General features: G+C 44.9%; 1 protein-coding gene across 2 annotated transcripts in view; it reads right to left on the reverse strand.

Moving 5' to 3' along the window:
• Positions 1–8916, reverse strand: part of LRRC3B (leucine rich repeat containing 3B) — a 62442-nt gene extending 53526 nt beyond the window's left edge. For both annotated transcript variants that reach the window (XM_035130084.2, XM_035130083.2), the window contains exon 1: positions 8004–8916. The gene's annotated coding sequence lies outside the window, so the exon portion shown is untranslated. The remainder of the gene's footprint in view (positions 1–8003) is intronic.
• Positions 8917–23803: the final 14887 nt, after the last annotated feature.

A 23803-nucleotide genomic window follows, 5' to 3' on the forward strand; every position in this document is an offset into this window, starting at 1 on the left:
ATAAGGGCTTCTTCTTCCCTCGACACAGAGCCATAGTCCATATAGAGAGTAACACATGTCAAAGCAAGGGTGGGAACAGTTTGGTGGGTCCTTACATTTTACAAGCTTTCCACATGTAAAGCAAGCCTGAGATTAGAGCAGGGAGAAACCACATTTAAACCCCGTGTTTCCTCCTCCCTCCCCACCTATTTTTGTGTACCTTGTGGTTTGGAAACCCCCTTTGCTGCAAAAGTCCTCAACCCCCTTTGCGGCTGTCCTCAATAAACATTCATAAATGAAATCAAACATGGCTCTGTTCTATGTCACTGTTAAAAATACGCATGCTGCTTGCTGGGCAGGGTGACCACCAGCCAGCAGAAATATGACTTGATCCACAATAGCAGAACATTCCGTCATTCTGCCACAGCATGACTGAAGGGTAAGCCATCTGTTAAGAAGCGCATCTTGTAACATTCACACCAGTGTTTAAGAGCTTTTTCTTTTCTTTTCTTTTTAAGTGTTGGGACGCAAGTCTGCCTAGAAGCCACAGCCTTTGACCCAGAAGCTTTGCGCTTTAATTACAAGTGACTGATAAGTTGCGTAGGCACAGAGGTGCTTGCTCCACAAGCTCCAGAGCTAAGCCTGGGCACTAAAGGCAGAAACCAAGGCACAAAAGCAGGCTGAATTCTCCACTTCCTTGGCTAGGGACTCCAGAAAGTCAAAAACGCTTTGATGCTTTCTTGTTACAGGTAGGTAGCCGTGTTGGTCTGAGTCAAAGCAAAATAAAAAAAATTCCTTCAGTAGCACCTTAAAGACCAACTAAGTTTTTATTTTTGTATGAGCTTTCGTGTGCATGCACACTTCGTCAGATACACTGAAACAGAATCAACCAAACCATTATGTATATTCAGAGGGTGGGTGGGTGGGTGGGTGGGAATGGGTGATGGATTCTTATCTCATTATGCATGATCTAGCTTCCTTTTGTGCCTCAGCCCTTGCTTTTTTCCCCCGCAGGACCAATTGCAGTCATCAGCAGTCGTTAACAGCCATCAACAGGTTCACCACTCCTATCAGCCCATCACCCATTCCCACCCACCCACCCTCTGAATATACATAAGGGTCTGGTTGATTCTGTTTCAGTGTATCTGACGAAGTGTGCATGCACACGAAAGCTCATACCAAAATAAAAACTTAGTTGGTCTTTAAGGTGCTACTGAAGGATTTTTTTTTATTTTGATGCTTTCTTGTTACCCTGTTGCCTGGAATTTCTCCTTCAATAAAAAGAAGAATGAATGTGTGTTGTGTACTAGGGTCTCCAAAGCAGTGCCCCACAGAGCAGTAAAAAGAAGAAGTAATAACTCTTAAGGTCATGCTTTCAATTTCTAATAAACCCAATATTTGGAAAAACAGGTCCCTTGGCTCTCATGGGGAGCTCTGTCTACCAATGTGACACAGATTCTCCTGCCTTTCATTTGCTAGTTCTGTGGCTTCAAATACTCCAGCCACTACTCTGAAATCCTCAAATATCACCCTCCTGTTGCCAGAATGCTTGTGGCTGTTCCTTTTTTTACTTGATTTTAGCAGGAGGAAGCCTACCTGGGGCCAAATCTAAGGAAGGATAATTAAGCAAAACAGTTGACTGCAAGCACAGGACCCCAAGGGAAAGGTACTTACTGTAACTATGATGGCTAGTAGTCTTCTGATTGACACAATACATAAATGCCTTATCCCCCCCCCTTTCTTCTTACGTAGCCAAGCACCTGCTTAATCTTCCTTTTGCCCATCCTTCGTGCATCCCCCCCCCCGCTTTACCCTTTCAAATAATCTCTATCCTGAAAGCTGAACGAGTAATGGTAGATGTCATTTCGCCCAGTACTCCCTTAGTAGGGAGACTCAATGGTTAGGAGTTGTCAGGGGTAGACCTTGGTAATACAGCGTCCTGTGCAAGGCCAAAATTTGATACACACGCCCCAAAGCCCTTGGGGGTGCCTTCCCGAAGTCAGGTAAGGGAAGTGGACTTTGGGAAGGAGGCGTGAGGCTTTGGCAGCATCCTAGAGCCTTCCTGCCTCCTTCCCAAAGCTGGTAGGATGTGGGGGAACTGGTCGTGCTCCCCTAAACCCGCCTCTGGAGTTGTGATCACTCTGTTGGGGGGGGGAGGAATTTAGACAGCAGCAGAGCATCTGCTTTGCACCCAGAAGGTCTCAACTTTCATCCCCAGCATCTCCAGGGAGCCTGGGAAAGGTTCCACACTGGGATCCTAGAAAGCCACTGCCGAACAGTGTAGACTACTGGTTTTCAACTAGTGGGTTGGGACCCACTAAGTCATAGCTGCCAAGTACCCCGTTTTCTCCGGGAAAACCCCGATTTTACTTACCTTTTCCCGGTGGTCCCCCGTATCACTTCGTCTCCTGTTTTTCTCCGTTATTTTCTCCTGCCGGCGGCCATTTTTTCTTTCCGATTTGCCCTTCTATGGGCACAAAAAATGGCCGCCGCTGGCTTCAAAAGTCGCATCTACGCATGTCCGGAAGTGCATAGACGCGACTTCCGGTGTCGGCAGCAGCCATTTTGGGTGCCCATAGATGGGCGGAGCGACACCAGAAGTTGTGTCGACGCACTTCCTGACATGCGTACAAGCAACTTTCGAAGCCGGCGGCGGCCATTTTTGGTGCCCATAGAAGGGCAAAGCGACACCGGAAGTTACGTCGACGCAACTTCCAGTGTCACACGGCTGCCGGTCCCGGATTCTGCAGTCCGGGACTTGGAAGGTAAACTAAGTGAGTTGAAACGGAAGCACTGGCACCATGCAAAGATTAAGAAATGGGTCCCCGAATGCATGCTTGGGTTAAAGGCGGGCCTGAAAAGGTCGAAGATACCTGGTGTCCTGGAGCAAAATGGACCAGTGGGTGACTAAGCATAAGGCACTTTCCTATTTTCTATGAATGAGACACGCCTTCACAATTGTACTCATGACATAGAGCCGTCATAATGTGAAGAATGGAAATGTTATCCATAGAATTGCACTGGCCATAATTAGAAACAACCATCGTATGCTCTGAACATTGGCACAAGGCGCTTTCCCTCCCCTTAGTCGTTGATGATAACAAGCTTTTCGGCTTGACAACTCCCTAAATCAAGACCTGGAATCAAATACTGGATCAGGAAATGGGATCAGGAAAAAGATGCTTTTCACATCGACATCGGCTAATGTTCACAAAAAAACTGAAAGCTTAATTTCAAACAGGATGCAGCTTAAATATATATCTCAGTAAGGACTGGATGAAGAAAGAAGTTCCCTGAACAAAAGCAGGTCCTAGTTGTGCTTGTCAAGAGCTGTTTGCACTTCTCCAAGCTTTGCAGCAGTATTTTAACATCAACTTTTGTATGTAGGTAAAAATACACACACACACACACAGCCCAACACACACAGCCCAACACACATAGATAGATAAGATATAGATAGATAAATATACATACAGAGTCACAAATGACCGACCCTCAGAAGTATTTTAATTTATTCTCTGTGTGTATTTTCTCTGAATACAGTGGGGGGGGGAGCAATTCAAAGTTTGTACACATGCTACTGCTTCAAGGGGTCTTCCCTGCCAAACAGATGGTGCTGTCGGCTCTGACAGGACTTTTCACTGGTGGGATAATGGGAGGGAGGATGACTGCAAATCGGTGGCTTCCTCCCAAAACAGGTGGCTACAGTGCTGGGGAGGGTGAACCAAGATTTATATCTCACTGCTATTTTAACTAAATGCGAAGAATGGCATAATTGAAAAGTCTGGATCCACTGAAAGCCACAAGCATATGCAAAACAGTTCCCAATGATTCAGCAAAATTGCGCCACCAGGAGCAATAGGTTGCGCCCAGGCAAAAGGTTAAAGTTCTATACCCGGGCAATCCTTTCCCACTCACCTGGAAGTAATTTCCATGTATGATCATTATTTGAGCATTGGTGTCAATGGGAACTAAGTGCAACTAACTTAGGGATCCAACCATGTGTCATTTTCAAGCATAAAATGTTTCAGTTACTGTTGCATCATTGTGAACATGCAAAGCTTAAATCACTGGGTTATATGGAGCTCTGTAACAAGGGCCTCATTGGTAAGTGGTTGCCCAAGGAGAGCACTGTTTTCGTTAAGAGGAAGCACATTTATCTACACAGAAATAAATGTCTATGAGGCCCTACCTCTTGTTGACACACACTGTTCAGAGCCAAATTATAATGCCCATGAAGCAACAGCTGTCTGCTCCGAAATAAATACGGTCAGACTTGAACTACTGTTTGCTGTTTTCATTCCTCCATTGAGACAGCTCTAACCAGACATTCTAAATCGATCACAGAGTGGGGAGGAAACTGCTAGCTCGGTCCCCCAACCACTTCGTCATCATCTTTCCTGACTCGGAGGCAAATGTCTGCAGAGGGGAGCCTGGTCTTCTGCAGGTTCTCCACAAGATTTAGAACCATGAAGGATCAATGTGATGAATGCTTTAAACTGGTCCCCAGGACACCCAATTAGGTGAACACAAGCGTATTTCCTCATCAGATTAAACCAAATGACTTCTTATTAACAAAACTGTTTTAAAAGCCTTACCAAAGCTTTCAAAATGCATTTGCTAAATAAATTCCAGTGCTTTAGAAATTGTCTTGTGCGGTTTTTAAATCACTTGCTAGAAATTCATTGAATTCAGTTGATATTCTGTAGGGCCTCTACCATTTTAAAAATTCATATGACCATTCCCCCCCCCCTTTCTTTTTTTGGAGAAAACTCCAAGCCCAGTGAAATATGTGGAAATATTCTTATTGTTCTGGTCTCTAGAATCAATGAAATCATACAAAGGGATAGACAAATATTTCAAAAGTGGAATTTAACAACTCTATAGAGTTATTCTTCCCCTTTCCCCACACTGCAATTTGACAACAACAACGAAACCAGCTGCTCACCAAGGGTCTAATCCTGACAAAGCTAAGTACTTTAATTTCCCATATGATTTAAGTATATATTTGACTCTCCCACTGAAATCAATGGGATTGAAAAATTTCTTCACTTGGTTGGACCATGCCTTCATTTTTTTCAAACACTAGCCTTGTATTATAGCCTTGAGCCATAAACTATGGTTTATAGCATGAATGAGCTCCAAACAACCCACAAATGATAACTAAGGTTTGTTCTTGTTTGGGGAAAACAAATTACGAGCCCAGGGTTTACATGCCATGCTAAGTCAAACCATGGCTTAGTTCCCTCCAGTGCAGCAGCAACATAGGAGTAGCAAAGTGGTTGAAATTTTCCAAGTGTGCACAAGCATGCTTCCTCGTTCACACTAGGCCAAAGTTTGACTTAGTGTTATGTGCAAACTGAGCCAGTATCTTTTTGATATGCATGGCAAGTTACTATATCCTTCATTTTTTTGGTCAAGTAACTAATCAAGGCCAAGGAAATTCCCCCATAAATAAGGCAAAGCAGACTTATGTGATTGCAAAAGTAGGCAAACTACATTAAATATGAATTAGTATGCTACCCTTTTTTAGTGTCAAATGGAAATGTGATTATCTTTAATTTTTTAGTAGTTTCCAATACTTTGTCTTCAGATGAGTAAGGACTGAAATTTTCACTAGGCTTCTGTTCACCTTCAAATCGCTGATGTCATGCTAATAAAGCTTCTGAGCTTCTTGAGGGTATTGGCTTAGGACTGTCAACCTGGGATCCTTAGTTGCTGATTGAACTAACCAGCAATACATCCTCACTAACAATTTCAGGTTATTAATGCACCATCATTGGGCTTGCACAGAGCAAAACACCCCACCAGAGTTTGCACAGAACAAATAACGATCCTGTTGTTGTTCATACAATTGCTTATCCTGGGTTAAAAGAGCAGGAAGTCAACAGTTCCTGACTGTCATTTCACAACTCACTTTATCTTCCAGTTCATCCCTTGAGTGCGTAAACAAACCGAGAGCTAAAGTGAATTAATGGCTTGTGATCCCAGGATAAATGATCACATAAACAAGCCCTCCATTACAGATGGCCTTGCTTTCAAAAGCTGTTTCAGATGCTTCCCATTTGAGCGACTTGCAGTGCAATCTATAATCATTATATTATATTATTATTATATTTATTTATACCCCAACATTTCGCTTGACAGGGACAGATCTACTCAGAAGCACGTCTTATTGAGTTCAATAGGCTTTACTCTCAGGTCAACAGTTACAGCTTTAGCTTGGTTCAATATACAATGACAAGCACAAAAGATACAAACTGGCCCAAGACACTTGAGACTTTTGAGCCAACTCCCCATTTAAAGCACTACAAACTCCCAACCCATCTTCATTTTACTCCATCTTAATTCACAGTTCATCATCTGAATATATACTTATTTCTTGCAATTAAGGTTAGATTTGAGGCCTTTTAAAAAGAATTATGAAGAGAAACTCTTGACCCATCCAATCTGAATATATCCTTACTTCATTGGAATCAAACCTCATCAGACAAATACGGTACATGCTTATTTCATTTATTACAATTAAATCTTTATTTCCATTGCCTTCTCCTTCTGGCACAACATGTGACTTACTAGTAATCTTCTTTCTCAACATCAAAAAGCTACAAAATTATGATTTCTGCAGTCTCACTCGGAAAATAAATCACTCAAGGCCCAAATGGCACAAAATGTTAAATGTCTCCCGAGAGGTAGAAGTACTTAGCAACTTAAAGGCAATGGAAATTTAGGCTGTAGCTGGGGGGTTTTTTCTGCTGGAAGACAAACAGAATATTACTCATTGATTTCAGAGGTCAGAAGGACTAAGTCAAACTTTAATTTTGAGTGGAAGCCACAACCTCTTGAGGTCAGTGGCAAGACTCCCATTCACATTTAAGAACCTGGATTTTACCCTTTACAGTATATCATTACTCTTTTAATTCTGTAAGCAAAACAAAAACCAAAAAACTTATCTGAACACATATTTTGCTATCAAATATTATTTGAAGCAATGGGGAATGCAGAATTGGTCCAAACATTCCTCCAATTATTGTGGCTGCACTAAACTGGACCGAATACAGAAATATCAGAAACTGATACTGTACTGGCCATGGCTGAAGTAGAAGAGAGTCGGTTGATAAAACAGGTTATATATTCTGGTCTCTGTCAACAAACCACACACTAATTTACATCTGTCATGTACAGTCCAGTAATGGAAGTCAGATGCAAAAGTTAAGCCTGCAAAATGTTCTGTATCCCATCACAACAGATTTCCAAGATTCGAGTTCTCAACAGGCCCCAACATACACCACACAAGGCATGGAAATGTTACAATATCACCAGAATCTTCTCTGTCTCAAGTTTTCAGTTTAATGTTTTCCTTTTGTGGGATCAATATACTTTTGTTTGTATTTTAAAAACAGGTTCCCGCAACCTCTTGTGTGACATTTCAAATTTCATTTTATATTGCCCTATTTCTTACGGAGTTTTCCAGTTTGCTCACCTCTTCCAAGTTATCAAAACACTGGACCAAAGCATACAATATCATTTGGCACAGCTTCGCTCTCTAATACTGTGTGTCAATATAATCAATACACCAAAGGTGGGGAGTCTGAGACACATACATTGCAATGCACACACACACACACACACACACAGAGAGAGAGAGAGAGAGAGAGAGAGAGAGAGAGAGAGAGAGAGAGAGAGAGAGAGAGAGCCAGTTCCCACTTGCTGAGAACATCTACTATGCACAGCCATAAAATTTCTCTCCTAAGTGCCACATTTTAAGGTGTCCCAGCTAGAGCATTCCAATGTCCTAGATCACCCATTTCTGATCTTTAGGATACAAACTCCCCACCCTTTCCCCTCTACTACAGGCGTCACCAACCATGGGAAGAAGGGGGTTAGTAGGGGAACTGCACAAATTTCAAGAAAAAGGAGGGGGGAACCACACCTTACCGCTCCCCGCCGCGTATGAAAGTGAAGTTGGGAGAGGGCACTTTGCTAACCCCCCACCCGAGGGACTGGGGATTCGAGCGCCTTACCGGGTGCAGCGGGGTGACTCAGGCGGCGTGGAAGGCGAGGCGCAGGCGGGCATGGAAAGCTGCAGCTTGCCGAGCCTTTGCGCCTCACCTGGGAGTCGCTGCTGCTGCTACCGCAGCCCGGATCACAGACCTGGCTGCCATTTGTTGCGCGCCTTCCCGGGGGCGACGCAAGCGAGGCATTGGAGGGGGAGAGAGAGAGACAGAGAGCCTTTCCTCCCCACGATCCCGGCGGAGAGTCCGCTCCGTAGCAACCGATCCGGATTAAAGGGTTTCCCCGCTTGTTTTGGGTCTCCACCACCACGACGACGCCGCCCAGCCTTTTTCAGTGTGGCAAAATCCCAAGGCAACCCGAGGCGCTCCCCGCCGCTGGGCTCGGCTGCTCGCTCGCTCTTCGCCTCATGGTGCGCGGAGGTGGCCAGCCGGCGGGCACGTCCCGATCGCCCGATCGCTTGCCCCTATCGCCCCCCGAATGCTGATCAGCAGGAGCGGCGGCGGCACCAGCAGCTCGGCAGCGTCCTGCAAACCCGGGCGTGGCAAAAAAAAAGCAGCGCCTTGCAAGAGACACGAGCACATGCACGACTTCGATTCGCTCTGCGGAGCCGTGGGGAGGTTGCGGGAGGGTGGAGGGAGAGGCAATGGACTCGATCGCCTCGTGCTCTACAGGTGCTGCCGCCTAGGAGATCGAGGGGGGGCTCCTACACTGGGAAGCAAGTCCCCCTCCCCAGCCATGGGGGCTTTTTGCCTTTCGGCGGCAGGACGCTTTGGCGACGCGCAGCCACAGCGATCGGGGAGATGACTTGCTTCGGGCGGGCCAGATCCCCCTCTCCCGCTCCACGGCCGCGAGAGTTTCTTGGGACGTGCAGCCGGAGAGTCACGGACTCCGGGTGTCTGGCACGATCCCCGCCCTTCCCTACTCCTGGGAGCCTGTGCGCGAAAGAGGCGAGGCCGTTATGCTGCTTCCTGAATGGGCACCTGATCTTTCCAGGTCCCTCGCCTCCTCCTCCTCCTCCTCCAGCCCGGGAAAGCGTTTGCGATCTCGGGCAGCGATCTCTTCTCTTCCACCCTGGCATGTCAATCCATGACCCGCCCGCCGATCGGCCGCTCTGTCTTCTCCGAGAACACGTCCTCTGCCATGTACTCCGCGGTTACTCCTGATTTACACTCCTCTTACTCAATCTGGGCAGCTCTCCGTTTTAATTCCAAGCAACCCGGGGGAGGCGAGGGCTGTGTGTGTAAGGATCTCCTCGGAAGTAAAGAGACTTGCTGCTGGGGTTTGGCGTCCTACCCTCTTCCCCCTGCACCTGCTAAGGCAGACCTTCCAACCTCCCCCCGCCTCCCCCCCAACAAACTCCTGCTCCTGTTGCGCTTGCAGCCTTGTCATTCAGGGACACCCCTCCACCCCACCCCGCGGTCCCCTCTGGCTGTAGATCCCCGTAGAAAATACTAGGTGCTGCCCACCGAACTATGGGATCGGTACCAGCCACTTTGCTGCAATCTCCCCCCCCCCTTTTTAAAATAATACGGTAGGCTATGTGGATTTAGCAGTCTCATTTCCCAATGATGCAGCTTTATCGAGGCTCAGAAATAGGTACGTGCGCAGATCGATTCCGGTTTAAAAACGGGAGTTGCGGGGGGGGGGAGGAAAGCGGGAAGGAAATGGGGTTTTGAGGATGGGGAGATTTGCCACCGGGTGGGGGAGTTCGGTTCCGTGGTGCCTCGTGCGCAATGCTTTGGGCACCGGATTAAATCCGCGCACATCATACACAAGCACACTGCGCCCGAAGCTTCCCTCCGCGTTTTTCCATTTTTATCAACTTTAAAAGGCGTGTTGTTACGGTGCTGCTGGGGGGGGGAACGGGGACGACGACGCCTAGGCAACGACGCCGTTGAATCCTTGCCTGCCACGAAACCCAATCCGTTTGTCTATGTAATGCATTCGGAGCCGTCAGGCTCCCCCCACCCCGACCCCATCCGCCCTTCCCTGGGAATCAATGGAGGGGCAGCGGAGAGCGCGCGCCAATTCCTGGCAGGAAATGCAACAGGCGGCGGCGGCGGCTTACCTTCCTTTGCCCAAGTCTTGCGCCTGCCCGCCTGACCATATAAGCAGAAGAGAAGGAGTGGACGCTTTCCCCCCTCTTTCTTACAGAGGGAAGAAATGGCTACTTAAGGATGGACTCCGCTCGCTTCTGCCTGCCGAAAGGAGCAGCCCCGAGGCTCTCGCGGGGCCAAAGGAGGTTCTGCCTTGAAAACCAAAAGCCCGCCACGAGGGAGGGCTAGAGGAATGGCTTGAGGGGGGTATAAGGCCAGCTCGGGGGTCTTCCTTTCTAGGACAAATAGGGTCTAAAGTCCCTCTGCACTTTTGCATAGCATTATTACCTTACGTGTACTATGTAATTAATTAATTAAATTAATTTTTAATTTATACTTTTCAGATACAGTGGTACCTTGGTTCCCAAACTTAATCCGATCTGGAAGTCCGTTCCAAAACCAAAGCTTCCAGAACCAAGGCGCACCTTCACCTAGAAAGTAATGCAAAATAGATTAATCGGTTCCAGACTTTTAAAAAAAACAACAACCCCTGAAACAGCAATTTAACATGAATTTTACTATCTAACGAGACCATTGATCCATAAAATGAAAGCAATGATCAACGTACTGTACTATAAAAATAAATAAGACAGTATTGTAGATGATGAAAATTAAAATTAATTTCTCCCCCTTATGTGCACTGATGGTAGTCATTGTTTGGATGGGGGGGGGCTTTTATCCATTTCTGCAGTCACACAATCTATCAGTAGCTGAACTGGGTTCCACACAGTAAGAAAAACAAGTCACAAAAACAAAGTCACAAGTGAGTCCCATAAAACGAAGAACAAGTTACAGTCACAAAAACAGAAAAGCCACTCAAACAAAAACGTCCCAAAAAGTCTCTAATCACAATCACGCCACACATTTAAATCATATTTGAATGAAAATGCCCATCAACTTGGGGGGGGGGCTCAAATATTCTATTGGGGCGAAGGGATCTCAACCTCTAGGAGTTGACTCCTATGGATCACATTCGCACCACCACATGGCTTCGCCCCAAAAGAATTGTGGGAACTGTAGTTTGCCCCTCAAACAGCTGCAGTTCCCGGCAACTTTGGCAAACCACAGTTCCCAGGATTCTTTGGGGGAAGCCATGTGCTTTAAAGGTATGGTGTGAATGTGACCAATAGAGGAGCCAAGTTCTAGGGGCTGAGATCCTTTCACACACACCCATAAAATATTTGAGGGCTCTCCCCCCCCCAAAAAAGTTGATGGACATTGCTATTCAAATGGTGTGTGTGTGTGTGTGTGTGTGTGTGTAGCATGTCACGTGATCAACTAGGATACAGGGCAGGGCTTCTCTGGGCCCACCAATATTTTATTCAAGTTGGCACCCCTGAATGTGACCTCGCAAAAGAACAAAATATTACAATACTAGTTAAAAGGACAATGAAAGTGGGTGCAAAAATCAATTCAATCAAAGCGCAAACAGCTGCAACATGAGCGCTTAAGATGTTTAGATGTCATAACCTTTAGATTTTTGCTGTTCCTTCAGATCGCTGTAGCATATAGACACTAGCGTCCTCGATTTTAAGACTGAAGGGAATTCTCAAAGGTAAATTGCTGGATTCAGTTTCAAAGCAAAATGGTTGGTTTTTTACTAATCAAAAGGGTAGCTTTTTTGAAGACAAGCTGCACTACAAGCAACAAATATTGTACTGCCCAGGAACCAATTATCGTGCTGGGAACATAATTACTGTATTTGAGTACAGTTCAAGAGTATGATATTGATCCTTGCAGGGAGAAATCAAGCATAATGTAGGCTAAGGCAATTCACCAGTTATCTGTAGAGTTCAAGATAATTTTTATTTTTGGTAAATACATTTTATATATCAACGTCCTATCCTGCTGTGCTAGGCAAAATAACATTCTGTTACTGCTTCCATGGTCAAAGTCAAAATGAGGTTTTTGCCACAGTTGTGGGGGTTGGGGAACCAGATGCACCCCCAATTTACCTTTAATTAGTTCCTAAATCCAGTATACAAAATCGTTAAAACTTAGGACACAACAGAGCTATTGTGCAAGGTAGGCAATCTTTGGAATGATATCCTGCCTAGTCCAAACATCATTTATTCTATCCTCTTCACCCATCATCTAAGCACAGATAACAACTTCTTCCGCACTATTAACAAAAAATAGTAATCAGTTTAGGATGTTAGGCTGTATGTTGAGACTCTTCTAATCCCTGTATTCAGCAAGTGTTAAAATTTAATCAAGGCTTCTAAATATTGGAATAGCCAGGCTAGCCTCCTGGTGAGGTGATAGCCTGGGTGATGTGCCATTATGGAGAGCGAAGGAAGGATCTCTATGGGATACAGCAAATGGGTGGGAGCCCCTCTCTCAACTCACAGGTAGTTGTAAAGAAAGAGGCAGAGTTGAGGGCAGAGAATTTTGCCATGCTAGAAGCAAAAGCAGCAAGCTGGAGAGCAAGTCAGAACAGTGTTTGATTTATGCTTGAATCCAAAGCTGTGGCTACTGGAGAAACAAGATCCTTTTGAGGTGTTCATGCTGTGAACCCCTCCATTGTAGGCTCAGGTTGTATAAATGTGTAAATAAACCATATATCATAAAGACACCGCGGTTTCTGCTGTGCCTCATTTCCAAAAGGAAAAAAATAGATCCTGGAAACCCTAGAATCTCAAACCGCTCAGAGATTGGAGTGTTCTTCTACAATCATATACCACAGGACTAAAATCACTTGTGTTTGTGGAATGCATTTCAACTCGTTATATTATCCAAAACCCTCACAGTTAGTCCCAGTCATTTTCTGTAAATGGAGAGGCACTATGGGTGAGTCTCACAGTGGCTGCCATTGACTTTTGTAGAAGAGGTTTATAGGGTTGCAGCAGAGGTGTAGACAAAAAAAAAGTCCCTCCTGTGGATCACCTACTTTTGAGATCATAGAATTGTAGAGTTGGGAGGGACCCTGAGGGTCATCTAATCGAACCCCCTCCATTCAAGAATCTCAACTAAAGAATGACCATCTTTAGATGACCATCTAAACTCTGCATAAAAACCACCAATGAAGAGGAGCCCACCAGCTTCAGAGGGAGTTCTTTCCACAGTCGAACAGCTCTTACTGTCAGATGGAAGACAGGTTTGTAAACCTCCACACATACACCCTGGTATTCTCAATTGCAGCTGCTTTGCTTTTTCTCACAGTTTAATTAAAGTTAAAGTTAAAGAGACTGAAGATGGGCCTAGTGATGGATGAGCAACTTGGATGAAATAAGGCATTGGAGCATTTCTTCCAAATGTTTGAAGACCTCCAAGGGGAGAGAGGCAAGTCTCTCACTGGCCAATGTAATTTCCCACTAGGAATCTCAGTGGGTCATGAAAAAGATTGCTAGCATCTTGCTAGCCAGGAGTTGAGAAAGAGGCCCAGTAAGCCTCTTCCATATCTGTGGCAGCCTTCCACTTCCTACTACTACGTGCCTGTTCCCAAAACAGCTTTTTCTTACCTTTAGCTTTTTCCTCCCTTTCGGGTAGCAGGGAGCAATGGGAATTGGGCGTGCAAGCAGAATCAAGGCAGGGTGGACTTCTTACAGCAGGCAGAACCTGCTTCAATCCTGCAAGCAATTCAAGCACGGGGCTTACTTCTAATTCTCAGGGCATCCCTCCTTTGATAAATAGTTGGGGTGCAGGAATTATCTCTCCAAAATATAGCTATCTGGTCATCAGTTTCTTATGGGTGCAGATTTGCCCTCTTTTCTCCCATAGAATTTAAGGGAAATTATTTACAGTACTTCCATGAGGAATGGGGATTATATTAGAGTGCTGGACACATTTGCTTAAAAAAACAAAACATAGTTGCAAGTTCAATAGGATACAAGCATTAACAGCTAGCTTGAACATCTGGTTTTGTTTTCCAGCTTGTGAAACAAAGAAAAAGACTGCAAAATGCATTTGATATGGAAGCTCTGCCCAGCCTGTGCTTCAGTGTTTTTCTGTCACAGAGCCTGGGAAGCTACCTTTCCCCCACATTTGGTGGAGAAGCCGAAGCACCATTATAAAGGGTGAAAAATCAAATGTCTTCTCAGCTGGCTCCAGGGCAAATGTGTTTGCTACTGAATCAAAAGAAATCCACTTTCCCACACAATTGTTCTTCTACAGTGGAAGGATTTTAAATATTCTGTCTATGAATCAAGTTTAAAAAAATAATAATACTGCACACGATGTGTTTGGTCCTTCAAAATTTTACTTATATATTTGCCTGTATTCATAGACTCCCTGTGGCAGCATGTATGTAAAGGCTTTTGTGTGAAATCATTGTTTTGTTCATTGTCCTGAACTGCAGACCACAAGAGTGGTTGGGTTGGTGCAGGGACACCAAAAAGGGATGCCAAAAATATCAGAATGGCCAGGACTAGCACTTTATTAAGAAGGTGTAGACAGGGCCGTCTTAAGCTCATCGGGCACCCTGGTGCAGGGATCCCTCGGGTGCCCCCCCACCCCCCTCTTTTAAATAAAAGGAAAAAGGAAAGCTCTTACCTTCCCTGGAGGTGCTCACGCCGGAAGGCAGAGGCCAGATGGGCACGCCATGGAGCCAGCGGGGAGAGCCTCCCTGGCACAGTGTTAGGGCTTGGCGTGCCGGGCGGTGGGGGGAGCCTCACGGAAGCCCCTGCACCTCACAGCGGGGCCGTGTTGTGCCGGAGGCCACCCGGTGGCTTCTCATGGCCCTGTCTGTCTCCCGTGGGGAGGCTCCGCACAGCCTTCCTCCCTTCTCCCAGCGAGCGGGGGTGCCTGGGCGGGCCCAGGCCGCGCCGGGGCCTTCCCGACCATCTCCCGCGACTCTGGCGCTTGCTGGGTCCACATGGCCTCCCCCCTTCTGTGGGTGGGCTGCAGGGTCCGGGTGGGTCCGGGCAGTGCCAGGAGGCCTCCCGGCCGTTTCCTTGCACCAACAGGGCGCTGCGTTCCTTCCCGCCAACAAGGCGCTGCGTTTCACTGGTAGAGCTGCTGCCATGTGGCGTTGCCTCTACCAATGAAACGCAGCGCCGGGGTGAGGGATGACCCTGGCGCTGCATAGCGGAACAGGGTCCTAGTGCCCCTGTTCCCTGCTCTCCCCTGAGCAGCGTGGCTGGCGGGCATGCAAGACTCAGAGGAGGGAAAAGGGAGGCCGCCGCGCAGCTCCTCCACTTGCTGGGGCACCCCTCAGTGCCCCTCAGCGCCCAGGCACCCTGCGCCACTAGAGCCAATGGGTGAGCCGGCCCTGGGTGTAGACTTACAGCAAAGCAGCCTGCCAGTTCTCCTAGCCTTTGCAGACATAGGACAGGCACCTCAGCAAGGAGATGGCTTGTCTGCGCCCAAGCAAAGGTTCACACATTCTTTATACACAAAGCAGCATATGTCACTTTAGGACTTCCCATTGTTTCCCCTGCCCAGAATGAGGATACAGGTGACAAATACCCAAATCTTACAGATAGTTCCCCTTGCTGAGCTCAGAGCCCAGCACCCCAAGCCCACAGATAAGGATAACATCAAAGCAAGCCAATCAGCTTATATCAAAACAAATGAATATAAACATATATATATATATGAGCTCATTGCTACAACCACCACCAATTAATTGTGGCATTATCTTGACTATCAAGATGGCGTTAGCACAAAAAAAATAAAAAACCAACCCTCCAACATTGCAAAAAGTACAGAAAATAATTTAGGTCAGGGATGGGCAATCTGTGGTCCTTGAGATGCTATTTGATTTAACTCCCATCAGACCCAGTCCAGTGTTCAGGGAGGATAGGAGTTGTAGCCTAGCAATGATTAGAGGACGTGTTTCTTAAGGGATGTGGGGTGGGCAGAACAACCCAGTGTGGACTGAGCGTGCTCATGTGCATGGACTGTTGTCTGACTGTTGGAAAGGGTGATAAGGAAAGTCCGGGAACAGAGAAAATACACAGAGCAGCAAGAAACCTGAGCAGGAACACCATTCTGTTGCAAAAGCACCCACCTGTCAATCTTTTGCTGCTGTCTAGAAGAACATCGAGAAATTGCCTTGAGGAGAGTGGCTTTGGGGTTATCCTAAGGACTCCCGCAAGTAGTTTGCTCCATGACTGGCCACTGCTGAACACAGGAAGAACTGTACTGTTCCTGAACATGATTCTCAGAGAAAGCTTGCAAGTCTGGTCAAAGTTATCTGAAGGACTGCCTCCAGGACCCATACTCCTGTGTCCTCCTCTGAGAACAGTTAGGCTAGTGAAAGGAAGAGAGCCTTCTCATTACCAGGTGCCCTTGAACAAGCAGCATTTAGGAAAGCCCTAAAATCTCACCTATTTTTGTCTGCTTTCTCCTAAGTTGCTGCTGTTGTTTTTTTCATCTGCTAATGGGTTTGGCCATGGTTATGCATGGTGTTTTAGTATTTTGTTTTATGTGCCAGAGTGTTGCTTTTAACCAGGCTTCCTCAACCTCGGCCCTCCAGATGTTTTTGGCCTACAACTCCCATGATCCCTAGCTAGCAGGACCAGTGGTCAGGGATGATGGGAATTGTAGTCTCAAAACATCTGGAGAGCCGAGGTTGAGGAAGCCTGTTTTTAACATTGGCTTTCATTAACTGTTTTAATGGTTGCAGTTGGAATTTATAAGGAAACCTTGTGTGGGTTTTTACCCTTAACGACAGCCTAGAAGCAATGATAGCAATCAGTGCTATTTTTCTAGAAAAAGAGGTGCTGGAACTCACCACGAACGCTTCCTTTGTTCTCTTTTAATAACAATGGCGTCCACCTGAGAGGTGCTGGAACTGAGTTCGGGTGAATTCTGACTGGGGGAAAAGCCGTGGTAATAGAAGTATCAGGAATGATCCACTGGGCTTACTGCTATGTATGTTTGTATGCAGTCCAAGACGATTGATGTCTTAGAAATCACAATGTGACGAAATCACATGACCACCCTATCCTCCAGATTCTGCGTAACCACATTCTGTACTTCCATTTGTGTGAGCTGGCCCCATTCCATCACGAGGTGTCAGTAAGGCACACATTGCTTGACCAAGTGTACGCCTCAGATTAAAAATGAGAATTCTGCTTCTTTTATTACAGCGTTTGTTATTGCTTTTGTTCTTTCAGTATGGAATGGGTTTTAACTAGAAGAGCAAGTTAATTTTTGAGGACAGTTCTGTAGATAGCATACCTGGGAGCTTCTGTGCATTATCGCACCAGCTAGCATGTGATTTTTACACCATTGATAGAAAATGAAAGGGCTGATCCTCCTTTTTAAAAGAAGAATATGTATTTAATAGGTCAAACGAAGAGGTCACCAGGCTTCTCAGTGTAGTAATATGCAATAATATGCACATAGTCATAAAAATGAGGAAGGAATGCAGTATACCTCACAGTTTTGAACTTTCTATATTAAGATAATGTTAATTAGTATTTATAAATATTTAAGAATCAATTATGAAACTTTTGCTCAATGGAAGATCCAGACTCCATAAATATTTTTTATCTACCAAAGCAAAAGCATCTGTGTCGATGATAGCAGAGACTTAAAAATTATAAATATTCATTAAAATTGTTTAATCGGCTAATTAAGGAACTAAGCAGTGCAGTCCATTCATTTTAGTCACCTTGGCTGTGTGTAGAAGTCAGCAGACATTGCCCATACTCTAGGATGTGAAGAGCAGCCAAATGACCTTCTCTTTTGCTGTTAAACTTATATTCCTTTTTAATAGAGGATTAATCTGTTCACTTCTAATGGTGCTATAAAATTCATATGCTGGCTGATGCGTTAATGAACTAACTCTTCCTATTGACCAGCCCACACACACTGAAGAAAGCTGCAGAGGTTGGGGCCATCTAAAAAAATCAACCTAGGCCACAATCTTGGGACGCAGGTGGCGCTGTGGGTTAAACAACATAGCCTAGAGCTTGCCGATCAGAAGGTTGGCGGTTCGAATCCCTGCGACAGGGTGAGCTCCCATTGCTCAGTCCCAGCTCCTGCCAACCTAACAGTTTGAAAGCACGTCAAAGTGCAAGTAGATAAATAGGTACCGCTACAGCAGGAAGGTAAACGGCGTTTCTGTGCGCTGCTCTGGTTCACCAGAAGCGGCTTAGTCATGCTGGCCACATGACCTGGAAGCTGTATGCCGGCTCCCTCGGCCAGTAAAGCGAGATGAGCACTGCAACCCCAGAGTCGGTCACGGCTGGACCTAATGGTCAGGGGCCCCTTTACCTTTAGGCCACAATCTTATATGGAGAAAGATTGCAGTGATATTCATATGGCTGATATGCTTGTTCAAAGTAAACCCATGGGTGGAACGCACGGGTGAAACACATTCAAGTGCTTTCCAGGGGTCAGATATGTGTGAAGGTGTCCTCTTTCAACCCAGGCTTATCACCCCTTTGGGCTGATAAGAAAACATTAAGATGCCTTAAAGAGAGAACAGTTTGATAAGAAAACGTATTAAAAATTTCTTAAAGAGAGAACAGTTTGAAAGACTCCCCAGAGTTGCAATGGTAATTAAAGAGATATTTACTGTGTAACCCTCAGTCCATGTCAATATTTTTATCTGCTCACAACATGTATCTCAGAAGGGAAAGCAACATGCTTAATCTGTCAAAAGTAATTGTCCAGCAAAAGCGCATTTTTGTGTCCAAGGGGGAGCATATTTTTGAATGTTACAAGGGGGGGGCACAGTTTTATAAAGAACTTGGGGAGCTGCAAAGGTACATTGCTGCTTCTGAAGGACTGACACTGCTTTATTATTCCAACGCTAAAGTCATGCGGTTCCTAACTCCTTGTATATTTTTGTAAAGGAGTAGGGTTAGGATCCTATATTGTTGTTGCGGCTCTGTGAATGGAGGGGACTTTTGGTGTAGAGCAGGAGAGTTGCATTCATGGAAGGACCTCTTCCCTGATCAGAAGCTCACCTATTATGAAGAGAAACTCCCATCATTCGTGGACCAAAAGCTTAGGAACCAAGCCCATTTGCCTTTCCTCTGGGCCCACCACCACTCTCCAGTTCTCAAATGCAATGGGTGCAATGGCTTCCCATCCTATGGCTTTGTTCTCAGTCGTCCATATAACTTGTCCAGGAGGAACATCTCTGAAGTGTCCAAATAACAAGGACATACAGAATGGCATTTTGCTTCTATTAGAGACTTCCAAGGTCTTAGAAGACAGCAAAAAGTGTCGCGGCACTTTTAAAAAACCACCTAATTTATTGCAGCGCGAGCTCTTATAGGCAACAGCATTGTAAGATTCAGTCATGCTTGTGCTGAAGCTGCTACTTGGGATATGTAACAAATGGTTGGCTCCTGTGACATTTCTATCTGTTGGTTTATATGGAGTACTTTTACAGGCTTTTGGGTTGTTAAAAAAACAAAACAAAAACCCCCACCGACCCTACTGCAATTTGTGCTAAGCCCCAGAGATAAGATGGAAGAATGATTCAATCCATCAATCATAGCATTAACCATTTTTATTACTCAACCTAGCCTCTATTTTCAGGTCCCATTACGTTGCACATAAAGATGGTGCGGTGGTAAGAACTTCCCAATGCAAACGTCCCGGAGTTATCATCATCATCATCATGTGTGTATTTCGCTCAACTTACGCAGGGTGGGGGCAAAACCCCCCCCACACATTTAGTATACATTTTGGATTGGAACAGGTGGCCTGATCATGCATATTGCCTCTACTGTGGACAGCTGCTGATCAAAGTCCCATGATCTCTGCAAATGTCTTTGTCTTTTTTTGGGGTGGGTGGGGGTGCTATCGAGGTTGTGGCTATGGCTATTTTTAAAAAGCAGCAGACAGTGCAGACAGAAGACACACAGCACAGATCAGCATTTCCGTCGCGTGGGCACACATTTTGTAGTTTTACAAGGGCATTTTAAAAAGAACGATTTCCACGCAAAGCTACGTTCAAAGGAAGTGAGGCTGCAGACCTATACAATGGGCAACATTTTTGGAGCAGAAGCTTCCTTTTCCAGGGTGGGGCCAAACTCAGTGGTGGGTGAGACCAGTGCTCCCTTGACTCCTTCTCATTCTTAAACACACATTCATTCACCAAAACCTCTGCCCCCCCCTCCTGCTACACACAATGAGGCATATCTAATGAAAAAGAGGTGCCGGAACTTACCAAGAACACCTCCTTCGTTCTTTTAGAAAGGCAACCTCATTCTAACTGAGTTCTGGTAAGTTACGGCTGGGGGGGAAAAGCCCTGGGCATATCCTTCCCCCCACTCTCATCTTCCTTTCACATGCACACAGACTTTTAACATTTCCCCTCCTGCATTAGGATTGCTGAAGGGGGAGGCATCAACCTCCCCAACTCCCGCAAAGCTGATGCTGCAAAGATTGCTGTGAAAAATGGGCAGGGTTCTCCAAGGCTTGGCAGACAGAGTGCGCACAATCACTATACACACTTATCTGTGAGTAAGCCCCTCTGAAAACAATGGGACTTAATTCCGAATAAGTAGGACAACTGAACTTGTGATCTAACTGGTTTAACTATTATAATTGTTATGCTGTTGAACTGGCTTGCTGTATTAGGTTTTAGTCCCTTTGGTGGATTTGTTTTATTGCATATTTTATACTTGTAAACTGCTTAGAATCCATATTGGCATGTAAGCAGTGTACAAATCAAAATGTAATAGTAACTACTAGTAGTAGTAGCTACTACTACTAGCAGCTACTACTACTAGTAGTAGTGATGATGATGATGATGATAGACATGCACAGAAGTGTGCTGTGAATGTGTCCCCCTACCAAGCTCCAGGATTCCTTGGCTTCTGGAGTTTATTATTACATGTATGTTTAAACAAAAAGAAAGGAAACTGATTCAATGTTATTAAAGTTACATCTAAGACAATGGGATGCTGGATTTTCTGCATTCCTGGTTTGATTTCTAAGGCTAAACAAGAGAGACATGATGTTTATGTTAGCCAAGAAAATGTGCAGACCAATTTTAAAATCAAAACAACACTAACAGTTGGCATTAGCAATGTCGCTCCTCACTATTTATTTGTTTATAATGAAGTGTAAAGCTTAGTGTACACTGTTAAGATATATGCCAAGATATATGCCAATGTCAATTAAGGCGACAATCCTACGCCCCCTTAGTTGGAAGGAAGGCCAATTTACTTCAAGGGGACTTATTTCTTTAATGGGACTTACTTCTAAGTAAACATGCTGCAAGATGCACATCACAACATACAGAAGATAGCTACCAACAGGCCAATAATCATAGCTGCCAAGTTTTCCCTTTTCTCGCGAGGAAGCCTATTCAGCATAAGGGAATTTCCCTTAAAAAAAGGGAGAACTTGGCAGCTATGCCAATAATGAAACAGCTCATTTCATTATAGAGAATCAGCAACCCTAAAACACTGACTAATAATGCCAAGATGGAAATTATAGAAATTTTCTTGTTGAGGATATGTTCCCTTTTGTAAATTAAACATACCTTTAAGATCTCAATGAATTGCTTGTCATCTTTGGCTTGGTTCCTTGACTTCCACTGAAAAAAGACCTGTGGAATGCCTTCCGCTTAGTTTTGCAATAGATGCCTTTCACCTTCTGCAACATGCCATCCAGCCAGAGAGCACTGACACTCCCTGATTGATGAATTTGGCTCTCTAAATGTAGCACTGTTAAATTGTGGTTAACCCAAAGCAGAAGCTTCAGGAGCCAAGAAAGGCACACCTGTGTTTCTAAAGTGCTTGGGGAATTGAAATGATGCGTAACAAGGACAGGTTGCCAGGACACTGGGAAAATGGGGGAGAAGGCTAAAGATTCGGCGGCAGACTGTGAAGATGCAGATGGATGGACTAAACCTTGCCAAAATAAGGATTTGGGCACTGGTCATTGCTCTGGGAAGTTGGCCTGGTGGAGGGGTTGCAGCAAATGGAATATGTGGCAAAGTGAAGAAAAAGAGAACAAGGAATGACTGATTTGCACCCTGGTTCATTCATTGATGTCCACCATATTTTTTATACGTTGTGGATTGGTTGACTCTCATTGGGAAAGCTGGTTGGAACACCAAACCATAGTTCAGCATGACATGAATGAGCTTTAGGCTCATTTGCTTCCCTCTCTCCGCTGGCACAGCTAAAATGAGGAGGCTGGAAACATCTATTTTCATTATATAGTTATTGCAATTTCTTATTTCATCTAAACTGCGACAGACTCGGAAATGTTATAAATATCAGAATGTACCCTCCCCCCCGACTGCTGGAATATCATAGAAAATTTGTATGTATAGGATTTGGCAAGATCTACTCATTCAGTGTGAAGGGATGTAGGTGGTGCTGTGGGTTAAACCACAGAACCTAGGGCTTGCCGATCAGAAGGTCGGCGGTTCAAATCCCCGTGATGGGGTGAGCTCCCATTGCTCGGTCCCAGCTCCTGCCAACCTAGCAGTTCGAAAGCACGTCAAAGTGCAAGTAGATAAATAGGTAGTTATAATAAATAAATAAGTAGATACAGTGGGAAGGTAAACGGCGTTTCCGTGTGCTGCTCTGGTTCGCCAGAAGCGGCTTTGTCATGCTGGCCACATGACCTGGAAGCTGTACGCCGGCTCCCTCGGCCAATAACATGAGATGAGCGCCACAACCACAGAGTCGGTCACGACTGGACCTAATGGTCAGGGGTCCCTTTACCTTTAACTTTACTCATTCAGTGTAATAAATCAAGATTCAAGGTTTTCATAAATGAAATATAATTGGAAACATTCTAGAATAAAAGGGCTGTAGCACGTTACTAGGAAGTAACGTGATTCTGCTAGTAGTTCAGCTCACCATTCTGTTCACATTTGCTTTATGTTTTTATCTCTCCAACTGCATAGGGCAAACATTATATAACAATTCACAATTATAAAACAAATAGGGGAGGTGTCCTTATGAATGCAAGTGCTTTTTAATATACATTTTAATAATTCATTGTCTCTTCTTGGGGATTTTTGTAATCATTTTTCCATTTTGAAAAGCATTCTGGATCTTGATTAAAAAGCGTTCTAATGGGTTGAGCCTGACAACCCATCAGTTTGCCAGCAAATCCAATTTTTCTATCACTCTTCGTCTCAAGTGGCTTTGATTACAACAAAATCAAAGAGAAAGGGGTAGGCAGTTGCTGTCACTGAAATGAATGAAAAGGAGATCCTCCATTCAGCTGGGTTGTAAGGCCATTCACAATTATTTAGGAATTAAAAGAGAACTACTGTTGTCAGTCAAATATAGCAGTTCTGTTGGAAATACAGAGAAATTGACTCCGATGAATTGTTCTCTATTTTTTGTACTTGTGTGTGAACCCATACTAGCCTCCTATAAAACCACATAAACGCAATTGAGTATAAACCAATCATTTCAATCTGTAAGTTTTTCACCTCTCACCCATTTCACTGAAACTGGAGAGCCACATCACTTATTTTAAGAGCGTACTTGGATGGGATGCCTATTTTCTCTAAAGTTTATTTGGAACCTCACCACTGGCTATGAAAATCCATGGAATTAATGTTTAAAACATTAATTAAACAGTGTTGTTGTATAGCAGGCCCACCCTGTTGTATACCAGGGCAGAATATTTGTTCCCTTCCTAGGCTTCCTATCAGGACATCAAGCGGAGGTCTTTCACATCACATACCACTGAATCCTTTTGGAGGGAAAACAACCACCACCTGGAGTTACCAGAAATTGGCTCTGGGACCTTTACTATCTATAACATACTGTACACTAGGGTGATGACTTTTTTACAACTTCATTTCCCTGTATCATAATTTG

Source organism: Zootoca vivipara, chromosome 12 (genome assembly GCF_963506605.1).
Source record: "Zootoca vivipara chromosome 12, rZooViv1.1, whole genome shotgun sequence".
Taxonomy (NCBI): Eukaryota; Metazoa; Chordata; class Lepidosauria; order Squamata; family Lacertidae; genus Zootoca; species Zootoca vivipara.